The following is a 24,317-nucleotide window of genomic DNA, read 5'->3' as shown; positions in this document are numbered from 1 at the left end:
GCGCACGTTCGCACCGCGTCGCAGCAGAGGGAGAGAGCGGCTTCGCTCGCCTCTTTCGGCACGAATTTCGTTTTTCGCCCTTTCTCACAATCCTCTCCCCCTCGCCATTCCTCCTCACTCGCTCTTCGCTTCAATGGCAGCCAAGTCTCATCACGACCTTCGCACGAACAGCGACGATGGAAGCCACCTCAGAGCGTGCTCCAACGGCCGCCGCCGCCACCATATACCGCATTTGTTCGAACCTAACCCCAACCTTTCTATAACGTCTACTTACACTAGCGTGTTTTGCCTTTCACTTCCACCGAAATGCGGCCAGTAATCGAGCCCGCGACCTCTGTGCTCCGCAGCGGTATGCTATAATCGCCGATTTACCGCCCGACGGCAGTGGGTGGACAGAACTACTTTTTTGTATACGTCCTGCGATTTCTATTTTTCGGCTTAGATTCGAGTAAACAAGGCAGTCTCGCCGAGCCGTTGGCACACGCGCGACGGCGCGAAGCCCATGCCAAGAAAGACAGAAACAAAAACAAACCAGCAAAAACCCAGCCTGCTGTTTTTTTTTTTTTCCTCACTTACGCGTGCAGAAGGGCGAGACCACGCTGCGTCTGCGCTGGAACGTGCGCGCGAATAATAAGCCGCGACCATGTGCACGCTCGAGGTCGAGTGTGCGCGCGTGGGCACGAACTGCGCATGCGCGACCACTTTTTTCGGCACGTAGAGTCACGTGCGGCACGCGTCCCGTACGCAAGTCGTCTGCTGCGATAGGAATCGTTTCGCTTGAGCAAAAAAGAAAAGGAAACCGCCTCACCTATAGTCGCAAACACGCGTGCATGTTCTTCATAAAGACGCCTCCTAGCATTACTAATTTTATAGGTGCGTGGGCGCGTAGTCTCTCGTTGTTCGAAACAGGCAGGCAGTGACGTACTCGGTGGGCTTTGAACGGCGAAGGCTCGTTGAGTTTCGGTCACAAAGCCACACCAACCGAAGGTTTACGAAACACGCTGTAGAGCGAGACAAATTTCTCCTTGGGTCGATTGATGTCACATCTCCGAAAGGCGGCGCTAGCGGCCCGGGGCCACAAGAAAGGAAAGTAAGACATAAGCTAATGCCTCTCCCAAGATTACGAATCGCGAGTTGAGCCAATCGTCGACTTAAACTCACACTTCAGTTCGGGGTGACCACATAGGTTTAAACATGGCGTAGTTCCACCAAGACAAGCGCCCATGAAACGCACGCAAGTTGATGCACAAATGCAGTCGGACGCGCCCTGTACAACGAACGCTTCTATACAACGAAATGCCCCCGGAGCAATTAGCCTTTCGTCTATGCGTTCTAATGACTTCCACGTGTAGTGGAAGAAGACGACGATCGGTCGCCGGCTCCTCTATGCACTGTGTCAGTCGTCTACGCTTCATTTCCCCTCTTTTGCACTGTTCGATTTCCCTTCAAGCTGCAATAATATTTGGGGTTTTACGTGCCAAAACCACTTTCTGATTATGAGGCACGCCGTAGTGGAGGACTCCGGAAATTTTGACCACCTGGGGTTCTTTAACGCGCACCTAAATCTAAGCACACGGGTGTTTTCGCATCTCGCCCCCATCGAAATGCGGCCGCCGTGGCCGGGATTCGATCCCGCGACCTCGTGCTCAGCAGCCCAACACCATAGCCACTGAGCAACCACGGCGGGTCTCAAGCTGCACTAACCAGTCCAGTTCGGTAGAGCTTCTCCCTTCTATCTCGACTTTCCCAACAAAATGAACGCGTTATTTTTATGTGGCAAAAACCTCGACGCGATTACGAGGTACGCCGTAATGGAAGACTCCGGATGAATTTTCGACCACCTGCGTTCGTCTCCAAGTGCACCTACATCGAAGTACAAGAGCTTTTTTTTTTTTTTTTGCAATTCTCTCCTACGGAACGCGGCTTGGGATCGAGCTCAACGCCATACAGCCACAAAAATCTATATACCAAGGCGGGTAGAACACAATGTTCCTTAAACGACATTTCTTTCGATTGGCATCGGCTGACTTGTAAGCAATATCGTCTATATATCCGCGTGCATCCATCCGCACACCCCGCTAATAACCTGCAGATAACCGCGAATGCTGTGCACGTTGTGCAGCGGCAGAAATCCGTCGCCGCCGAGCGACGCGCATCGGGTGTGTCGCCGGCCGAAAAAAAAAGAAGAAAAAAAGCAAAACGATGAGTCTCAAGTTGAGTGCGCGTGAGTGTAGCTATAGCCGAATAATCGTTGCCTTCGTCGAAACTCTATACAGGGCGCTCGCTGACGGGACGACTGCTTCGCCGCAGGCAGCCGTAATGACGGTAATACCTTGACACGTATTCGCACTTTTCCTCTAGCCAGCCAGCGACGGCCGGGTGAAAATTACCGTACGAACCATAAGGTCTCCCCCCATCCCCTCCCGCCTCGCGTATAGCGCACGTTCTCGAACTACCGCGCGTACGCGATGCTGGTCTATCCTTAGGAAACGACACGACGCGAGGAAGCACTCGATCGGGCTGCGAAATTGTGAGGCCAAGCGGTTTTGCGGCTGATAAACGCACGGCCGCAAGAAGGTGTCAAGGATGGGGAGTTCCTCGTCCACACCAGCAAAAAAAAAAAAAAAAAAAAAGAAGGTCGAGTGACATGCAAAGAAAAAGAAGTCTCGCTTATTTAATTGGCTGATGCGCAAAAAATAGGTTCGGGAATTTTCTACAGGGAGTGACATTTCGGCCCACACTTTTCTGCTCCGCGAGCGCGTTCAACGGGGTCGGGCCATTTGGGGAAGAAAGGAAACGGGCAGGGAGTGTGTCCCGCGCGGTAAAAGTGAAACCAACCTCAGTCGGGTCAAACACGCCACCACCGCGGCGCCACAGCACGGACTCTCTTTAGCAAAGCCAAGCAACGAGTGCTACAACGAAGGCTACACGTGCATACAGTTTTTATTTCTAATGCGAGGCGCCGAACATGCACCGGTCGAACACACCAGGGATAAAAGGTAGGCGACGGTGTAGTACACTCCCGATTTCCCGCCGAACTGAACGTTCGAAAACGGGATATAAATTTGGTGCCTTCAATATAATTGCGCCAGTTTCGCAGCTGCGGTATAGTTTCGGTTTCCGACAACAAGGCCACGGTGGCTCGCAGGCGGCGCAGTTGTGCCTGCTATAAGCTAGGCTAAGCACGATGTGGTTGGTTCCATAACCGGCCGCGGCGGCCTCATTTCAGTGGGGGGGGGGGGGGGGGGGGCAACGCCAAAACCTTCGAATGCCGTGCTATGTGCACGTTAAAGAACTCCGGGTGGTCAAATTAGTGAACATCAACCACTTTTACTTTGAACATAAGTTGTACATACACGACATAATCTAATCGTACACAGTAAAAAAAAAAAAGAACAACGCTATATACACAAGGATTCGTTGAGCCTCGCCCCCCCCCCCTCCTCCACCCCCAATTCATTACATGAATTGTCATTACATAACATTATGTCATTACATAACCCGAGAGTTTCAGGAGGTTGCTTCGTTTTCTTCGTTCCTATCTGAAGTAAACGATCAACACACGCCGCATACATGTTCCATGCGTTTGTACAAACGTTTGCTCTCGTATAGCAGTATGTAAAATATTGAAGCGAGTACCTGGAACAAGCGCGGCCGAGCACAAACACCGTCGACATTTGCCTACGAACACTGGCTCTAAGCGCCCGATTGTCCCAACGATTCGCAAAGCTATACGACTACAGCAATCAAAACTATATGCGACAGCTGCTGCGCTTTCTCGCGTCGCTCAAGCGCTGAAGAGGCTGCGGCGATTCGTGCAGCTGGGCGCTAAATCACAGGGCCGCTTCCGGACCACCCATAACGCGTGTTTAGGAAAAAACGCAAAGCGAAACCTCACAATACCGGCACGGCCACTGGACGTTTTCTTTGGCCGCCGGCCGTGATACCGGTTTACCCACGCGCGTTGAAATGAACAGAGAGCAAACCCCTCTGTTGCAGCGCACCGCAAGGACGATTAAGTCCATCCGAGGCGCAGTGCGTTCTTCGCAGGAGATCGGTTGGAGGCGCAAGCGTGCGCCAAAATCATGGCCGGGAGCTCACCCTTATTCTTGAAAACAAGGTTATGGAATCAGCGCGTTTCTACTTGTACGCTAGCCTATGACGCTAAAGGAGGTGGGGGGCAAGGGGGGGGGAGAAAATATTACAGGGTCTCTTAATATCTCTCCGAAGAGGTGAACGGCTAAAGCCTACTCATCCTCCTCTTATCATTCGCCTCTTTCTCTTTGCCTCTTCTCTTTCTCTTCTTTCTTTTAGTCATTACTGCTCACTACTAAGCATTTAGTTATTTGTAATCAATTGTAGTCATTACAAGCCGTCGTTAGACATGTTGGTCATATCGTAGTCATTAGTAGTCATTAGAAGTCGTTAGTAATTAGTAAGCTCTACCAATCTATTATAACGTTATCATTCACCAACTGTCACTATCAATCATTTTTCATTCTTTAATCTGTCGTTAATCTGTCTCCATATGACGTGATGACGCTTCGGCGGACACTCCGGCGGTCAGGTCTGCTGAAACAAACTTCACCATGAGCCTTGAAAGGCGATAGCCTTAAAAGAGTCTATTACGGGAAAGGCAGAGAAGTCGGCCTGAGACGTAGTATTACTGTAGATTGTATGGCACTGTAAAAGTGGTACACACCAAGAAGACTTAACACTGACTTTGCGCGAGAAACCATGCGGAATGTCCCTGTTCGTCATTTCGTCTTTTTTTTTTTAAGTCTTACTGCGTTTGCAACCTTTGCAGCGTCATGCTGCATACTGACATGTTATGCCAACTAGGTCCCGTCGAAGCACTTCTAAAAGAAGATTAGTAGTATATGCACAGGCCTGCTACTCAGAGGTTAAGACGTAAGGTTGAGAAGTACGCAAGGACACTGCAACGAGCTATGGTACGAGGCACGACAGGCGTGAGGAAGACAGCGGTATTAGTTAAGATTTAAGAAATCTGTGTAGCTGATAACAGGAAGCCGACATCAACAGGAAGTGTGGGAAAAAAATTAAAATTAAATTATGAGGTTATACGTGCCAAAACCACTATTTGATTATGAGGCGCGCCGTAGTGGTGGGCCTCCGGCATAATTTGGTCCATCGCGGATTCGTTAACGTGCACCTAAATCCAAGTACATAGGTGTTTTCGCATTCTTTCCCCATTGGAATGTGGCCGCCACGGCCGGGATTCGATCCCGCGACCTCGTGCTTAGCAGCCCAATACCATAGCCACAGATCAACCACAGATGGTAACGAGGACTCGGACACAACTCACGCAACACGTAGACCAGGCGATGAGTATAACAATGTAACAGAATGTAATTATAGTAATCAGGGGTCACCGAGAGAGCGTTCACAAAAGGGGAGCACCCGTCTAAGACAACAGAAGGCCAAATGGTGCAGCTGGTAGCAAGAAACATACGTGCATATAGGTCTTCGTCCTATACATTGGCCTTAAAGATATGATGGAGATGAATCTCGCATGCTCACTCTGTCCTGTTTGCTCAATCTCTCGGCTCTTCACAAACATCAAGAAATCGCAGCGCCGCTTCCGACCAGCTCTCCACGAGTTGCACACTATAGATCTAGCCGGCGTGGCACCGATTAAAAGCGGTACGCCAAAAAGTGGATTGAATGGCGCTTCCCCAACTACTAACGCTATAGGATGTCCTCAGCCCTGGCCCTCTCCAATCACTTATAGCATTTGCATCTGCTTATAAGCGTGCTCAAAGGGTCACGCCACATGCAGATAACAGCATCGCACAACGTCCTCCACTACCACCATAACAGAGCAGTTCCGGGGGGCTGCCCGCCAGAGTGTAGACCGCATATATCCGTCTACTAATACATTTAACATGCAGATGAGGCCAGCAGCGCGGGCCACTTGAAAACAGAGAGAGAGGGCGTTCAAAAAGCAGATTTGCTCGCTTATTCTAATGGAAATGAGAGCAGCCCTCGGCGAAGAAACTATCTGGGGTGCCGCGCAGGGGATTTAATTGGCATCGATTCATGGCATTTTCATTATACAAGTTATGGCCGCCGGACCTGTCGAGAGTTTGAGAGATAGGCGGAAGAAACACGAACACGTTGCACGCCATTGCGTTTTGTAGATATAAATGGCGGGGGTTGGTATACGCGCACGTAAGCAAATGGGCAGGTTACCGAGTGAACGTTGTGCGGCGTTTATTCGATTATATACGACATCGAAAATGTCGCTTTCTCCTATAATCGATTGGCATATATGAACGAACAGAAATAATACCCGAGAGAATACGAAGCACGCACGCACGCAACTACACACACACACATTTGACGAGGATTTAGCGTTGATGAGCTTCATTCAACGGCCAATGCAGTTATAAAGCGCTTGATACAAGATGTGCGCATAAATTCGCAGCCGAACAAGCTCCAACTCAAAAGACGCCGGAGTATCCAATAAATAAAAACATAGCGAAAAGCGTTGCAAACAAGTAATGTGCGACTTGTGGCGAGAGCAGCTTTCACCTTGACCTCGTCCATTTGTTGGATACGGGCCAATCGACATCTGATCAAGACAACAAGTTCTGAAGAATACTACGCACAACAGCACTCGCGTGCATAGATTTAGCTGCGTCACAAAGAACACCAGTTAATTCGGATACCATCGATTGCGGCGCCCCTCGTGGAGATTTGGTGCGCAGAAGCCTACCGTATATCGAAGCCTATAACTCGCTGAGCCCGTGGCGATACCACCGAGCGGTTACCGCCTATTGGCAGTAAGGAGACGCATCCCGTTTGAAAGCATCGCAATAGCGGTTTCAATACAATAGCGACCAGGCCAAACGGAGCGACAGGGCAGAGATACAAGCAAAGGACATCTCCAGCTGGCTATACCTATAAGCAATTGACACGGGCTGCTGTTTATGAACACCGTCATATTGCACGATGTTGTCAAACTTCCGCCAACTCGACGCTTCGAACCAATACTAGATAATTATCTGTCCCGTGAGCCAGTCAGAATTGACAGGATGACAATTTTGACGGTAGGGCGAAATCTGAGGGCCCAGAAAAGCGCCCACGCGCTCCAGAGTGGCAGCTTGCAAACCAGCGACTAAAGGCGATACGAAGGGCAAAAGAACCGCCACAAAAATCGGGGCCACTGGGAGTACTTACTACGACGATCTTCGCAACGCGGGCGCGTCATCGGGCGATCATTAAGGCGCATTCGCGAGGCAGTTAAGCCGAGTACAGGACGAAGCCAGCGAGACAGAAGGCGCGGTACGCAACGCTATAAAAGGAGGCACCCTGGCGCGCGTCAATGACCAGGCGAAACGCGGGCATGAGAGGCCTGCGTTAACCTTTAATAAGCAGGAACAACGCCCCCTAGGAACCGGTTGGCTCTCGGAGGGGGTAGCGACATGGAAGCGCCCATGGTCCGCCAGTAACAGCGCTCTGCTTCGCGGAGAGAGTGTCGGCTAGCGCAGGATTACCCGAGGAGAGGGAGAAGGGGTCGAGAGTCCCGGTTACAGCCGACGTGGCGCGCGATGATCTGCATATTATGTGGGCCACTGCCGTCCCTGCCGCTCGAGCCGAGCGCACAGCAAGGCGACCGTGACGCACCCATGCACCTCAGCAGAAGGACCCGGCCTCTGTCCCGTCCAAGCTTTGCCGACGCTGGACGTTCAAGAAGGCGGGCACGCGCGAACAAAATACTCGATCTATAAGCTGCAGGCAATAGCGAAATCCCGCTTATAAGACGCGACTTTGGAGGTTTACCATCTGGACTACATAGAAGCATCCCTTTCACACTGAGGCACGTGGAAAGGGCGGTAACGAACATAGGCAGTTCCGCCGGCGGCCTGAGTAGCTTTAAAGCTCGACCACCACGACGCCAGTTTAACAGGCTCGCGACTCCATAAGTGTGCACTAGGCACCGACGAATAACGTAGGTTTCAAGTTTGTATCTCAACTGTCGTTTTCCGTTTTAATCAGTTTTCCAGATAAATTTAACTGAAAAGAGGGCTAGAAATGCGGCAGTTCGGGCCCTCGCGTTCTTAATCAAACTGGGCGCCTTGGTGTGGACAAGATTTTAACTACCGCGAAGATCGCATTTTCACGACAGTTCCACTAATTGACCAGCGCCTGAAGTGCAAGCAAGAGTTTGAGATGGCGTTTCGCTCCGTACGAGGGGCCGCTCAGTCAAGCGGTTGATTATAAATTGTTGATGCAACGAGTCTACAAATGCGCGCTGCAGTTCAGAGAGCAATTGAGAGAGTCTTGCGCAATTTATAGAGTTGAGGAGAAACTAACCACTCACCGGCTGCTGAATGCTGCGCACAAGCGCTTCGCGGTATTATACGCACGCTTCGGTAGCGAGAAGGCCAAAATGCAAAATAATATAAAAACACAGAAAAATAAAACAGTCCGTACCGTTCAAGGTTGTCTTGTGAAGGAAGAATAGGCGATACACATGGCGCAACAACGCGGCTTCCAGTCACAAGACAAGCTCTGCGCCGCTACAGGAGTTGAGTAACAGGCAGCGTCCCTGCTCCTCTATATCGGGAGGTGAGCATGCAGCTCGCAGACGGCGCTCGCAGACGGCGGTGTTTCGTCTGCTTCGAGTACATCACGTGGTGTTAGCCTAAGCTCGCCCCGCACCTTGCAAGTCAAGCGCGTGCTCTTCTGCAGCAAAGCGCTTTCGCTGTTCACGCAACGCGGATCCACCGCTCCTATTCAAGGGGCGTGCAGGTCACGACGAGCCAGGTACCGTGACCCGAACGCGCCGCCCAGATATCTACGCGCCCTCCAGAAGAAACATCTCTCTCGTCTGCTCGCTTTCCGAACAGACGCTCGGAGCTGCAGACGACCTGTAGTAGGATCGCCTCACCGGACGGACGGGTTGGTTTATCCACAAAGGAAACGTAGCAGATCACACCACAAGGTTCGGTGATGGAAGAAACAAAAAGCCCTTGTAGCGTGTTCTTTCGGTGTCCATTGAGATTCTCGCTGTTCATTTTTCTCTGCAGACGGTCTGTGCGCAAATCAGACGGCAACGAAAAAGCTAAATTCCAGCGACGAGAACGCGATATAGTAAAGTGATGTAAGAGCGACTAGAACTGTAATCTCAATGGTGCTGAATGTCACGAGGTGTTTAGCAACACTTGGCATTCTTAATGCATTTCTTATTGATCGACAGTCGGCTAGACCGGCAGTCTGTTTGTCGGGCCTTGTAGATTCTTTTGCATTACTTGGGCAGGAGTCCACAGTGCGCTAGGACTTTCACCCAATAATCCCCAACGTATCACGTGTGATACAGAGTTTGATCCTTCAAAATTCTGATTGAAGCACGAGAAGCCTAACATGACTGATTTGGAAACTTCTGCTGGGATCATCAATTGGATGCAAGATTATTATGCAAAAGAGTTCAATAAAAAAATAAACTTGCACACCACAAGTGCATGCTGGAACTTACATGAAGCGATGATTAAGGAAAGCGCTTAATTAAATGCTTTACAACTAAGGGCGATGCGTACATTTTTGTTTGCTTTCATCCTATGCAACGTGCAATTGCATGGAATGTTTGTTTACCCACAACAAAGGTCCCAACTTCATTGTAATGTTGTTGTTTTTTCTCTCAGGTTTATTCGCTGCATCGTTCATGAGCTATGCCAAAAGGCAACCTCTGAATCAGGTGGATGCATAGTGCGAGGTGCATGCGCAGCGATGCCACAAGGAAGACGCCGATATATACGCAGCATGCATGCTTGTCGAAGGAAGAATGGTGATGACAGGTGAATGCACAGAAAAAATACGTCACGTATCAAGCAACCTTTACGGATCCTCTTACGGAACCTCTTGCGTCACAGTTGGACATACCCACTCTGGGGGTATGGCCAAGAACGGGCATATCCCCAGCGGCACACGCAACATGGCTAACTCAAAGAAACCAAAGCATACCAAAGAATCCTTTAAATATGCTTCAGCATTCCAATAACAGATTGGTGGGCATTGGTTTTGCATGTGCGCACACATTATATGTACAGGTTCTTAGGCAAGAAGCTATCTGTTTCTTACACAGAACAGAGGTGCGCATACTTTGTCAGCATAAAAGAGTTACATAAGCCACTTCGCGGGTACTTTCGTATAACCATTGCAAATATATATTCGAAAGCACATCCGCCGAGATGGCGACCGACCCAACAGGCAGTCGCGCCAAATCCAAGAAAGTAGGCAAAAAAAAAAAAACAGGAAAGCTTTGTTTTAAAAGTTGACGTTGAAATTCACCTCAAGCTCGCCTTACTTAGTGAGTTAAAGCTGAGGCCGAAGTCCACTTAACGAGATGAGAAATTCGAGATGTCGACCTCGGCGTTTACGAAGGCGTGCGTACCGAGGAATGACAGCAGCCGTAGACACGCAGACGACAATCAGAAAGAAGTTTGCGACCTCTTCGCCATAACAGACACTAAACATTAAGTCGAAGCAATACTACAGCGTACCCAGTTTCCACTCTTAGAGGAAATACCGTGATGAGAGTTTCTCGCTTTGCTGGCGATCTAGCTGCAAGTGCCAACTGAAGTTACGTTAATGCACTGTACATGTATGCAGAAATGTACCAGCGCCACCAATCGCAAGTCATCTGCTCCAGAGCTGGGTAGTTCCACCTTTTCACGCGTGGTCAGAAGTCATGCGCTCCATTAAACATTGGGGCACACTATGCAGTTTGCATAGCAAGTAACTCCCGAAGCGATAATGAGCCAGCCCACCCCACTTCCTGCAGCGGGGACCTGTGCCGAAATCCAAATGCAGACGACACAAGGCGAGAAAACGAGCGCTTTACGGCAAGCCGGAGACACGCAGACGGCGCCTGTCTCCAGCAAACGATAGCGAATCGTGCTACTTGTCCAGCGGGAACGAAGACCAGTTGCGCAAGTTCAGTGCTTCGCGCGGCATAGCCTGCGGCGCAGCAACCAGCTTCGACGCGATGTCAAGCATGAACCGAGTTCGATGTAGCGGATAACCAATGGCTACGGGGCTGCCGTCGGCGCCCCTCGTATACGACAGGCACGCGTGAGTTCGCTCGCTGTGCGGGCGCGTTTAATTTCGTAACGGGAAGCTACGACCCACGAAGCCACGCGTCGTGGCGCGAGAATTGACGCGATGTGGACACGACAGGCGCCTCGCGAAGAGTCGATGGCTGCGACGACAAGCGTGTAGAGAGGGGAAAAAAAATTCTTCCTGTTGCGACGCGGCGCAGCCGCCTTAGCGCAAACGCGTTTGCATTGCCAAACACTTCCTTCTCTAATTGAAAAACAGACTGTGACGCAAACCAACGCGATCTGTTGATTTCGTCTGCGACTCGGTTATGGTTTCTTTACGATTTCCTTATGCTCGGATCCAACCAGAAGTACCAGTGTGAACTTCACGTTTCGTACGCTCTTCAAAAGACAAGTATTTTGTTAAGCTACCCCCTTGGACAGCTTTGTTTTGCTGTTAGTGAGGACCTGGGAAGACAAAACGACAGCGAAAACTGAGCCGATATGTCCTTTCGATAACAATATTAAATGATTATTTTTTCGTCAAATGAATTGGAATCAAGTCCCGCAGGAAAAAATTCGAAGCAACCATGTTATCGAGTTCACTTTCTTAGAGAAACAAAGACAAGAGATAAAGGCTGTTGCATCTGGCACAACGGCAGCTAAAAACTCGCGTGCCCTCATCATAGCGCAATGCGTGCGTTCCGATAGGTACAATGCCGATTAAACAAAGTACAATGCAATAAAATACGCCTATACATAACGCATTATAAAAAACTCGACGATTTGAAGGCTACGAAACGCGAGAAACACTACACCTCGGCACCTCTAGGATTTAGGAAGAATTAAGCTTTGTTAGAAATGACCTGACGTACACATCCGAGTGCCGCTTTTTTTGTCAATTATACGCCGAGATCTGGGATCTGTTGGATCTAGCAAAGTGTTTGTCCAACAGGTTCCACCTGAAAGCATATTTGCGAGCGATATCACATGGACGGCGAAAGCAATGCATTGCGAAACTGGCAGTGAAAGACATGACCAGAGACAAGCAGGCGAGTTTCGTAGCAGACGGCGCGGATGACACGTTTACTTCTGTTCACCCCCACCCACACACACATACACATACAGACGCCCGTTTTGTTACAGTCTTCCAAGCCGACCTCTGGTTTGAGCTCGGTCATGGCTTGTACGTGGTGGTCATGGACAGAGTCTAGCTCCGCCTGAAAGGTCGCAGGCCTATAAAGGTGGTTGCTTCCTAGGCCGAGTCATTTTAACGCTTTTTTCTTTCTTGCTCTTCAGATTTCATTCTCTGAAACTCACCCGTGGAGAGAGAGGAAACTGATGAGAAGAAAAGCACTGAAAGTGGCCCAGCCTGGGAAGCAACCAAATTTCGGATTTTAACACGCGCAAATATTCAAGCGCAATTAAACAAAAAAAGACCACCATTTACATCAAATGAGCTTCCGCAACGGTATAATGACGCAAGTTCCAACCAATCTTCCAGACTACAACGCCGCTCCGAAATCAGAGAAGTCTACTTCCTTTCAATCTTCGCAACGTCTGTTAATGCACGAGTCAGCGAGCAACAAAATAACAATGAAAGAACAAAAAAAATCTAGCGAGCGACCTTAAGCGCTTCACCGAGAGCCACAGAAAAATTACCGTTAAAAAAAAAAAGCTAGAAAGAAGCGAAACAAAAAAGCGTAAAATGCGCACACGCTAATTACATCGTTGCGGAAAGCACTCTCCCTGTTCAACGTCGACTTCGTTTCGTCTGCAACCGAAACCCGGAAGAAAACGAGAACCACGCCAAGTCCCCGGATGAAGGCAAAGCGCTCGAGTTTTGCGCCGGCTTTCACACGCTGTGCGCGAGACGTCACGCCGCGAGAAATAATGGACGCCCTGCACACCGCGCCAGTACAGCACGTGGGGGAGAGCGCAGACGCGTTAGCGGCAGCTTCCGCCCTCGAAGTTGCGACGACAGGCGAAACGACTGCTGTTTTGTGAAAAAAAACTACAAAAATAAGCGAGAGTAACTTGCTGTGTGGCAGTAATAAACCCCCGTCACAACACTGGAGGACATGAATATCGTAAGGTTTAAGTTTCATTAGATTCGAATGACACTGGCACGTCTAATGGCATTAATTGACCGCTGCACATGTCACCTTCTCTTTACCCCAGACGTACAGTAAAACAGGACAACGACCCTTTGTTGTCTAAGAAGTAGGCATCTGTTACTTAAGAACAACAACAAAAAAAAAAGCTCTACTACAGGCTGTCACAAAAACTCGGCCATGTTGCATACGTGCAGTGTTGCTTTGTAGACGTCACTTCGTAGACCTCGCGATTTGAGACATGATTTAAATGTCCCGAGCTGGTGATCATCAGTCATTCTCCGGAAACTAGTCATTCTGCGTAAAATGCATTTCACAAGCCACGTTTTGAGTTACGCTTGGAACCGTTCTCCTGTTTCATTCTCACGCGCCGTACGGCTAACTCCCGAAAGCAGCGTGCCACAGCCCGGCCTGTCACGCACATGTGCTCACACAGAATGCGACTCTGCGTGTTTGTAAGAGGACACACACACACATACACCAGTACACACACACACAGCAGTGCGAGGCTACGTACTTTGATTAGCATGGACAGCAACTGGTGGTGACGGAGTACAGAACACCCGAGGGCCGAACGAATCGTGGACAGCGAGGCAAGCATTGCCGCCTGGATGCCACGATGCTCCGGCAGAGTGGACACGGACCGCCGGTCCGGACGCCCGCGCCTGCGTTCTCACGCGACAGCTTTCCCGCGCAAGTGCGTACTGTACGCCCCCCTCTCCACTTTCCCCCACCGCCACACCTCGGATTACCGCCAGGAGACGGGAAAAGAGCGGCGCCGACAACGGACAACGACGGCGCCCAGGGAAAGAAAGCAAGGCGCGCCGGGCACACGAGCGTTCGTCGCGGTTGCACGAGTCAAACGGAGTGGGCGCCGTTCCACCCGCACAACTGAGCAAGACGAAAATCGCGTCGTTCCGTGGCGATACATGGGTGTGCCGCTTGTAGGAGGGTGGTTGATAGTGGGCAGCGGTGTCTGTGTACTAAAAGAACAACCTGCGCGTGACGTCACGGATGCTATATATGTAGCCCCGTTCAGTGTTTCGGCAGCTCGGATAGCGGCTGTTAAGGTACTACAAATCCTTTGATACGGCCGTCTTGGTGACGCCAGGGCAAGCCCCCGGCAAAGTTCCGGAGACATATTGCTTGAAAACCGAACAACAGTGCAGTAGGTGAAGCGTTGGTTCATGGGATTTTCAAGGCCGAAGCAGATGCAGCCACCACTGCAAGGAATCGAACCCGAAACCTGCGCTCAGCAACACGGTCGCGTGTGGCCGCTGAAACAGAACTACACTTATTCAGTGTAGGAATCAGCGGCGCCCAAATGCTCATGTCTTATTAAAGACAGCGGAGATTTATCCCTACAGGTGTCGTAAAAGCGGAAAGCCTCAGTAGCATCGCATGTCGTATATAAAGGCGACGAACTCTGTACGAACACTGTGTAGGCGCCGCTGGAGCCTGCCGACCCTTCGGCACCGCTGCTTTTCTTCAACATGGGCGCCGAATATCGAAGCGCACTGACGTTCACAGCAGCACGGTACATCACCGCATGGGCGTCACCAAACTCTCTTCGCGATGCCTGTTCAAACAAAGGTTGTGTTGTGTAGTGTTGCGAAGAGAGCAGCGCCACCCCGTTTGTGTCGGTGCGCATATGGACGCCGACACCACAGCAATCCGCTAGCGGCGTTTCACGAACACAAATGCACGTCTCCGCGTTGGCTATCAACTGCACCGCCTGAAACCCGATAGGCGGCAACCGACACAGACGGCGGCTAAAGACGGCAACGAGAGGAAAAAAAGCAAGGGTGCCGCCATTGCCACAACGTCCTGACGTCACTTCCGGAACAAAAGCAACGGAAGCAGACGAACAGGACGCCGTCGTGCAACAGACGCGCGGATCCTCGGGTCGCCTCTGGCGCATGGTACTCTGTCCGTTCAGAGGCCCCGAAACGCATTGCCACATATTAATCAATAGAGAGTTTTAGAATTGGGGAATCAAAACTCCGAGTACCCAAGCCGCGTTGGGTAGGCTGCTCTTGGGGCTAGAGGAGCAGCAGAGTTTGAGAACTGCGTCAAACGCGCACACCGTTGGGTCGAGCGCTCGGGAGGCCGCAGTGGGAAAAATAAAAAGTTGCTTGAAAGCAAAAAAGAGAAGCTTTTCTTACAACTGGAAACGAGCAGAGTGCATTTTTACGCCGAAAGAACGAACAATAAAATGTGATAGTACTACGAATTGAGTATATATAGGCTGTTTTAACCCAAGACGGCTTGTAGACTAACGCTAGCTTTCGATTTTTCGGTCTTGGGTCAACGCGAACGCCATGAACCCAAGATTGCCTTGGGTTTCAGCGCATGCGCACTTGCGGCCTGCTATTTTCTTGGGTCCCCAATTCTAAAGCTCTAATCTGGAGACTCGAGCATCCTGCTCACATACAGAGGGGGGATCAGGCCTAGACGCTTCCTTCCTCCCGAGTGAAGTCGATCGTTGCTGCCGCCAGAACGATGATCATGGCGGAGCGTCACACAAATGTCACGCGCCGAAGAGGCGGAATCAGAGTTCATCGCACGAAGGTGCAGTCAATTCGATTCCTGTCTTCTTCCTAAACCAAAGATGCACTTCGTCGTTGGCTCGCCAGTGCAAGATGGTGACATGTGCACATGGCAGGTCGTTAAGCTTTGCAGAAGCACTTCACGGCATTCCATGAACTTACAGCAAAGTTAACGCAGACTACTGCTTCTGTGAGAGCGTGGAACTTCCACTTGAAGTGGCTCTAAATATAATGAAGTTGTGGATAAATCGAGTTAACTTTTCCTAATCTCAACGAACTCATAGCCGTTGACGTAATATGTTGCACACTGTCAGTAGTCCCCCTCCCCCCTCCTTTTCGTTCGTGTTATTTGGCAACTATTACTGCATGCTAAATTTCGCAGTCACTAAAATCACAGACATGCAACAGCGCATAGTGTACAACGCGCGTCAAAAGCGCGTCTACAACGCGCTTTTGAAAACGGGCTTGCATTCTTGTACCGGTGGCATCTGTATGCATCACCGAGACAACCGCGTTTTGATTGCGCTCTCAGTTCCCTCGCAATCTACATTGTAACAAGGGGACGGGAATTTCAGAGCTCAGACTCAAGAAAACAAATTAAAATTATGGCGTTTTACGTGCCAAAACCACAATCTGATAATGAGGCACACCGTAGTGGGGGACTCCGAAAATTTGGGCCACCTGAGGTTCCTTAACGTGCGCCCAAATCTAAGTATACACGGCTGTTTTCGCATTTCGCCCCCATCGAAATGCGGCAGCCGTGCTCAGACAAGAAGGAAGGAAGGAAGGAAAAAGTAGAGAAGGAAAGGCAGGGAGGTTAACCAGTTTAGCGTAACCGGTTTGCTACCCTACACATGGGAGAGGGATGGGTGCGATGAAAGATGGGGAAGGGGGAGAGAGAGAGAGAGCACATAGTACAGCACACAAACATCGTCCGGTAGAGTCTATCAATCTGGCATTGTACGTGATAACACTGTCAGAGCCGCTTGTCCAATCCCGTCTCTTTCAAAAACTGAAGTAGTCCCTTCGTCGCCTTCACCTGCGATGTCTTCTGTCGGCGGCATGTGAAAATCGTGTCGAGGGACAATGGTCTAGTGTCAAGGTGCGCGAGAACGGATGCCAGGGACTGTCGCTGAACATTATATTCAGGACAGTCGCACAGAATGTGTTGCAGCGTCTCCTCGCAAAGACAGGCATTGCAGAGAGCGTTGTCGGCCATTCCAATGCGGAATGAGTAAGATTTCGTGAAAGCCACCCCTAACCATAAGCGATAAAGCAGAGTCGCCTCGCTTCGGCGGAGTCCAGTTGGCATATAGAGATGCATCAAAGAGGGCAGGTGGTATTGACGGTTGCTCTGGTTGGTCTGGCTGTTTGGTGTGCACCATGAAGAGAGCGTCATCTCCTGTGCAAGCACTCGAAGTCTGCTAGCTGCGTCGGATCGTGAAAGCGGTATGGCCTCTTCTTGTGCGTCTTCAAGAGCTGCCCGAGCTGCATTATCGGCGTCTTCGTTTCCAGTGACGCCGCAGTGACTTGGCAGCCACTGAAACGTCACGTGGTGTCCTTTCTCCTGTAATGTATGGAGTAGGCATCTAATATCGAATACGAGCTGTTCGAACGGCCCGCGACGCAGAGCTGATAGTACAGATTGTAGGGCTGCCTTTGAGTCGCTGAAGATGGACCATAGTCGAGGTGGCTCCCGATTGACGAAACGGAGTGCAGCGCGAAGAGCAGCTAGTTCAGCAGATGTCGATGTTGTCGGGTGGTCAGTCCTAAAGCTGATGGTAATAGCTTTTGCTGGGACAACCACAGCACCGGACGAACACTGGATGTTTGTGGAACCATCAGTATAAATGTGTTCACTGTCCGCGTACCTCTCGTGCAGAAGAAGCAGAGACAGTTGTTTGAGGACAGACGACGACAGTTCAGACTTTTTTCCGATTCCTGGTACACTGAGATGTACTGTGGGGCTGATAAGACACCAAGGGGGTATCGATGGTTTAGATGCAGCGGTGAAGCCCGAGGGAAGTTTGTCGTTGTACTTGTTGATAGTTTTAGAGAATTGTGATTGGTGCCTGTCTGAAGGTAGTGCTGCAAGGTGGTGATAGGGAGCACGTGCAAAATGTCTGATGTGCGTTCTCAGGGCTTCCACCGTAATGTGAGTTCGCATTGGATGGTCCCGAGCAATCGCAAGAGTCGCCTCTGTTGACGTACATCTGGGCAAACCAAGGCAGACTCTGAGTGCTTGAGCTTGTACTGCCTGCAGAACACGAATATTTGTCTTGCAGGTGTTGTTCAGTACAGGTAGACTGTATCTTAAAAAACCGAGAAAGAGAGCTCTGTAGAGTTTAAGCATTGCGTCTACTGACATCCCCCACGTCTTCCCTGTCAAGTATTTGAACAACTGGGAAGTAGCTGTCAGGCGCCGTTTCATGTAGGCCACGTGTGGGCTCCAACAGAGGTCTCGGTCAATAATGACGCCAAGGAATCTGTGGTTTCGGACATAGGAAATGGTCCGCCCATTGATTGAGATGATATAAGGCGTCATCGGTTTCCGAGTAAATGCGACTAGTGCGCATTTTTCAGGTGAAATGCTGAGACCCTGTTTACACAAGTAGTTCGCTGTCAAAGTGGCCGCTCTTTGAAGTCGCGCACGTATCTGAGGACGTGTGACTGCCGAAGTCCAGACACAGATGTCGTCAGCGTATGTCGAAATCTTGATGGTAGTTGGCAAGCATTCAGCAAGTCCAACAAGAGCGAGGTTGAATAGCGTCGGGCTGAGAGCACCGCCTTGAGGAACGCCCCTGCTGGTATAGCGTCGCGTAGTTGGGCCATCGTCAGTTAACACATAGAATGATCTTGCAGACAGGTAACTTGCAATCCACAAAAAAACTCGACCACCTAGGCCAACCGTCGCAAGAGCGTCGAGAATGGCCTCATGTAATACGTTATCGTATGCCCCTTTCACATCTAAGAATAAAGCTGCAGATAAACGCTTACGGGACCTTTCGTGCTGGACATATGAAACGAGATCAACTACACTGTCGATGGAAGAGCGGTCACGTCGGAAACCAGCCATGGAAAGCGGATAAATCTTGTAAAATTCAAGGTACCATTCCAGGCGGCCAAGGATCATCCGTTCCATTATCTTTCCGACACAGCTGGCCAGTGCTATTGGGCGGTAAGAGGTGAGTTCTAATGGGGATTTGCCCTGCTTTAAGAGTGGCACCAGGCGGCTTACTTTCCATTCGTCAGGAACATTTCCCTCCTGCCATGAGGAGTTGTAAAGGCTCAACAATTCTATCCGAGCGGACTCTCCGAGATAGCACAAGGCCCGGTATGATATACCATCTGGACCCGGAGATGATGAGCGCCTGCAGAGAGCTAGTGCCGCTTCGAGCTCCTCCATTGTAAAAGGAAGGTCCATGCGGCAATCACGGGAATGGGGGACGTCAGCTCGGGCTGGAGGATCTGGACGAGCCGCTTGGTCTGCGATCCGCGCACAAAAGTCTTCTGCGACATCGATGTCTTGCCGCCCTTGGAAAAGCGCTAGCGCCTTGAACGGAAAACGCCGTTCCGGAAGGCAACGCAGACCTTGCACCGTTTTCCAAATGTGAGACAGTGGCTTGCGGGGGTCGAGTGTCTGGCAAAACGTTGCCCACCGTTCCGACGCTAATCTATCCATACGACGCTGAATCTTCTTTTGCATCCTCCTGGCTGCCCTAAGGTCATGGATTGATTTTGTACGTCGATATCGACGTTCCGCCCGGCGACGAAGCGCTCGAAGTCGCTCTAATTCTATGTCGAAGTCATTTCGCGTGGAAGAGATCGTCATCATGCGAGTGGCGTTTTGCATCGTCATTTTAATCGTTTGCTCTAACCCAGAGGGTAGGCCCTCGCGGCAGGCATCTTCCATCTCAGATTTGAAGTTGGCCCATTGAATCGTCCGAATGGTATTCCGTGAGCCTGATGTAGACGACATGCCTTTGATGTTCAGATAGGTGGGAATGTGGTCACTCCCATGTGTCTCAATGTCTGGAAACCACTTCACACATCTGGCGAGAGAGTTGGAGACGAAAGCAAGGTCGAGGCAGCTGCCGTATGTCACGCCTCGAAGAAAGGTGGGGCTACCATCGTTCAGGAGAGTAAGGCCATAGTTGTGGGCGATACTTGCTAATATTCGTCCTCTTGCATTTGTCCTTGTACTTCCCCATGCTGGATGGTGTGCATTGAAATCTCCTATGATGACCCATGGGGCGGGACAAACACTCAAGATATCCGCGAATCTTTTGGTATCGAAAATGCTGGAAGGCGATATATACACGCCTATGAGAGTAAACAAGAGTTTGTTCTTTTTAACTGTGATGCATAGATATTGATTGTCGTCGTGGGGCGCAATTGGTTGCAAAACATAGGTGAGTTCACGACGAACAAAAACGACGATTTTGCTGCAGGCACCGTTTGTTGATGAGATGATAAACTCGTATCCTGACAGTCTTATTGGTTTCGACAAGTTGGGCTCACAAATGACGATGAGTGGAAACCCATTGGTGTAGACAAACTGACGAAAATCTGAAATTCGTGATTTTAGCCCTCTGGCGTTCCACTGGATGACGGACGCTGCTTTGACTTCTTTCCGGAAGGATGGGGTAGGAGTAGCCATCTGTCTAGTTGAGGGATGCAAGCACTGGGCTTAAGGCGTCCAACACTTTAAGTGCGCTTCGAGCAGATGGTGTCCTCATGTCCACTAAAAGCGTTCGAATGGCCTCCATGAGAGAACGTAGCACCGAGATGACTTGACGGTCTGTTTTAGGTGAATCATCCATGGCCGGAGAAGGATCAGGTGGGGCCCCGACCTTCTGAGGTTCTGTCGCAAGGGAGCGGCTCGGTAGCGTAGGCCATTCCTCTAAAGATAGAGTCTTTTCTGTTTCCTTCGTGGAAGTGGTGGGCCCTTTCGCGGCGCAGCTAACTGGCACCGCAGAGGAGTGGGTACTGTCACTTCGCGCATGCGTCTTCTTCGAAGACGTACGATGGTGCCGACGTCGACGCCGACGCCGGACTACTTTGGCTGCCTCCCTGTGGGCCGAATTGTCTCTGGCCATTTGCTTGAGAACCGCGCGTTCCCTCTTGATGCGGGGACAGTCTTTCGACGAAGCCGCGTGAGGGCCGCTACAGTTAGCACACTTCAGGACCGTGGCACCGCAGGTCTGTTCTGCATGAGGTTCAGCGCAACGGGGACACAGTAGCGAGTTGGGACACACGCCCTTGACGTGTCCTAGCCTGAAACACTGATGGCATTGAAGCGGCTTCTGGATGAATGGTCGGACCGGATGTCGAAAATGTCCGACTTTAACGTGGGATGGGATACAATCCCCCTTGAATATTACTTTTACGCAGCGCGTATTCCCAAGGCGGCGCACTTGCGTAATGATCGTGCCTTCGTATGCCGGCTTGATGAGGCTAGGTAAGTCATCATTAGGAATGGCTATGTCGATGTCGTAAATCACACCGGCTATGGATGTGTCGTCGATCGGGATAAAGGGGCGCATTTTGATTCCGCCTAGCTCCGTGATCGCTTGAAGTTTTCCAAGCGCGCTCGCGTTGTACACGTCTATGGCGAGTATATTCTTGCGTGGATTTATTCTTATATCTTTAATTTGATCCGGCACCGCACGTTCCAGAAAAATGGATAGGGCTTGCCTGTTCAGCAATCGTAGGTTGCTTGATGGCTCTTCCGGCATATAAATGATGACGTGTGGCCAGCGCGCAGGCCTTGACTTCATAGTCGTTGTGCTCGCAGGAGTTGACGGCGCTGTGTTGACGATTTTTCTTCTCGCCCTCTTACTCCGGACGGGTATGAAGCCGTCGTCGGATGAGTCGTCCGACATGGAGTACAGCTCGGTGTCTTCGGTGTCACTGGGGGAGCCAACTCGCTTCCTTGCGGTTGACGGCAGTGATGACGTCTGGCCAGGCGGGCCTCCAGCATGCTCCGCGTCCATGGCTGCAAGACGGGGAGGCGAGGCACCTCGAAAGCCGAAGATTTTACCAAAAATTCACAGAGCACAGAAACAAGTGTTCTGCCAAGAAGACACTTCGTCGTCTTCTTCCGTTATCGGAACGCTCAGACAAGAACTACTCACAACAGGCATGGGCCATAAAAGAACTACTCACAACAGGCATGGGCCATAAAATCGGTAAAATTGGAGCTGGAGCCTAACGCTTCTGAGCGTTACACGATATCAGCCATCGCGTAGCGGCGCACTCGGCACGGTTTCAGGGTCAAGAGATATAGTTTCGAGTGGGAACAAAAAAACCAGTGCCATCGAGACGATGTAGCAGCGTTCGCGCGAGATGCTACGTACACGATTGCTCTCGGCGTTGTTTTGCTGTGCACGCACCCAAAAAAACAACGAGGACGACACAAGCGCGAGCTACACCAGCGTGGTCTTGCGGTAAACCAGTTCCCGTCAGTTCGCATCGTCTCCTTTCGATGGGAACGCGTGCTGCCGACGTGCGGGGCCAGATGGGAAGAACACCGCCACGCAATTTCGCGAGGAAGCCAACGGGAGCGAGCAGGGAGGGAGGCGCACCCGCAAATGTCGGGGGGTGAGTGCGCAGCGTGTTTTTGGATGCGCACCGATAAAGGCGCCGCTCACCTCGAATCGAGTTCATAGAGCGTCGATTTGGCGGCGGTATTAGGGCGGTGACCACCAGGCCTGACGGAGCGCGCTCGTAAAATGACGAGCAGCCTACACCGATAGACGAAGTAAAATATGAAGAAGAAAATTTTACAGCGTCATTTAACGGAAAATCTTCATTGACATCCAAAACAACTGTACGCAGAGGGCCCGACAAACAAGTCCCAATGGCCGTGACAGCAGTACGGAACGGCACGAATACAGCGCTACAACTACGACGACGACGACTGCGCGACATTACCACAACGACACTATTCGCAGTCCAGAAATTCGAGCGTCAGTGCATCGGCTGCTCGATCTCAAGTGTACGCCTCAGGCAACTCGGTTCATGCATCGTAGCTGGTACTATATACGGTGCCACATTTCAACAAGAAAAACAATTTTGAGAACAGAAGCCCTTCATGTCTGGTTGGTGAGCTACGCATGTATCAAGTTGTCGAAGAAGCCCTGTATACAAATGGCCGGACAATAAACTCACGACTGCCGAGTTTGCGTACACTTGTGTTGCCTCCACCATACACACGTCCACACTATGCTGCCTAGACCTTTCGAGTGACGCACCACGAAGCAAGCAATGCGAATTTCATCGCCGCACTGTGTAGATACAGAGGGCAAAGCTACACAGGTGGCATGCGCGTTCACGTGACGGACCTTGGGAACGGGTATACAAACACCTCTTCGAGTTGCGCGTCCTGTACTGTGCACATGCTGGAGTTGCATGATGGCGATGACTTGCATCGCCATCCGTGGACGCGCTTCGAGAGGCAAGGAGTCCGCCGGCGTCACCTTCGGTGTGTCGGGGGCTGCAACCCAAACCGGCCGCCAGCTAGACCAGCCTTCGCGCATGAACCACATTGCCATTTTCTATAACTTTGAACACTAGATCAGTTTTCTCTGACAAAATATCATGTGGAAACTCTGTTCTTGTCAATTTTGCACGAAATAGGTTGATTATTAGAACACAAAGCGAAGGTAAAAGTTGCATTATATTAAATTTTCTGAGGAAGCACCAATGCCGAACTTCAGTGTGACGTCGCAAATTTCGGATAATGTTCTCTTATGTGGGTTTACTGTGGCTTATTGGGTGTTCAAGCATGCGAAGTTGAGTCATCGAATGAATTAGCATACAATTTCGTTCATATTTACCTCTAAAGAAAGCAAGCCCGAGAAGAGTTGCTCAATATACGTGACGTCCCGGCGAGGTGGTGCGGAAACTTCCAAGGCGGCGTCCCCACTAGTCCTTCGTACGTTTGTACCACTAGTCTTTTCTGGCTTATACCGAGCCTCGTCTCACGATAGGAGTGCCCTTTTGGCATTGTAGAACAGTAATTTGCTAATAAAGCTGACATAATTTTTCTTTACGGTCCCTTTACACGGAAGATAGAGCTTCACAATTACGTGTGGCCAAATTTTTAACGCCGAAGGGCAATAACATTTAAACGAACAAGCTGAAGCTTCCGCTTCTCTCGCTACCCGGCAAACGCTGTTCAAACGCTTTAGGGCCGCAGTGGAGATCGACATTCTCGTCCCATCTTCCTGTCAGCCACTATAAGGCCGCCCCCAAAAGAGCGCTGGTTTCCGCAAGTGCGTCGCCTTTGCCATCGCCCTGTCGCCATTTACCGTCACGTGACACCTGGCCCGCTTGCACAAAAGTGTTTAGTCCGGTCTTATTCTGATATTCAGGCTCAATCGAATCTTATTGGAGGCTTAATCTTCCCTAGCCGATAAGTCGCTTGCACGAAAGAGACTAGACGGGAACAAGACACAATATGAAGATTGAAATGAGACTGGAATATAGGCTGCTTCTATCTGGCTTATCCAAAACTTATTCAGTCTTTTCCAACATGGCTGCCCTGGCCGAGGCGCAGCGCTCACGGGAAGGCTAGGGTGGCTTCC

The 24,317-nt window shown here is 50.6% G+C and overlaps 1 protein-coding gene across 4 annotated transcripts in view; it reads right to left on the bottom strand.

Annotated features, from left to right (window-relative positions):
- Positions 1-24,317, bottom strand: part of MESR3 (misexpression suppressor of ras 3) — a 212,085-nt gene that overhangs the window by 27,652 nt on the left and 160,116 nt on the right. Inside the window, exon 1 of one of the 4 annotated variants that reach the window (XM_075674341.1) lies at positions 13,695-13,843. The exons of the other annotated variants lie outside the window; for them this stretch is intronic. The gene's annotated coding sequence lies outside the window, so the exon portion shown is untranslated. Of the gene's footprint in view, positions 1-13,694; positions 13,844-24,317 lie in introns of those variants that run through there. 4 annotated transcript variants of the gene reach the window in all.

Source organism: Dermacentor variabilis, chromosome 11 (assembly GCF_050947875.1).
Source record: "Dermacentor variabilis isolate Ectoservices chromosome 11, ASM5094787v1, whole genome shotgun sequence".
Taxonomy (NCBI): Eukaryota; Metazoa; Arthropoda; class Arachnida; order Ixodida; family Ixodidae; genus Dermacentor; species Dermacentor variabilis.
Note: the sequence above shows the minus strand (reverse complement) of the source record. Positions and strands in the feature narration are given on the sequence as shown.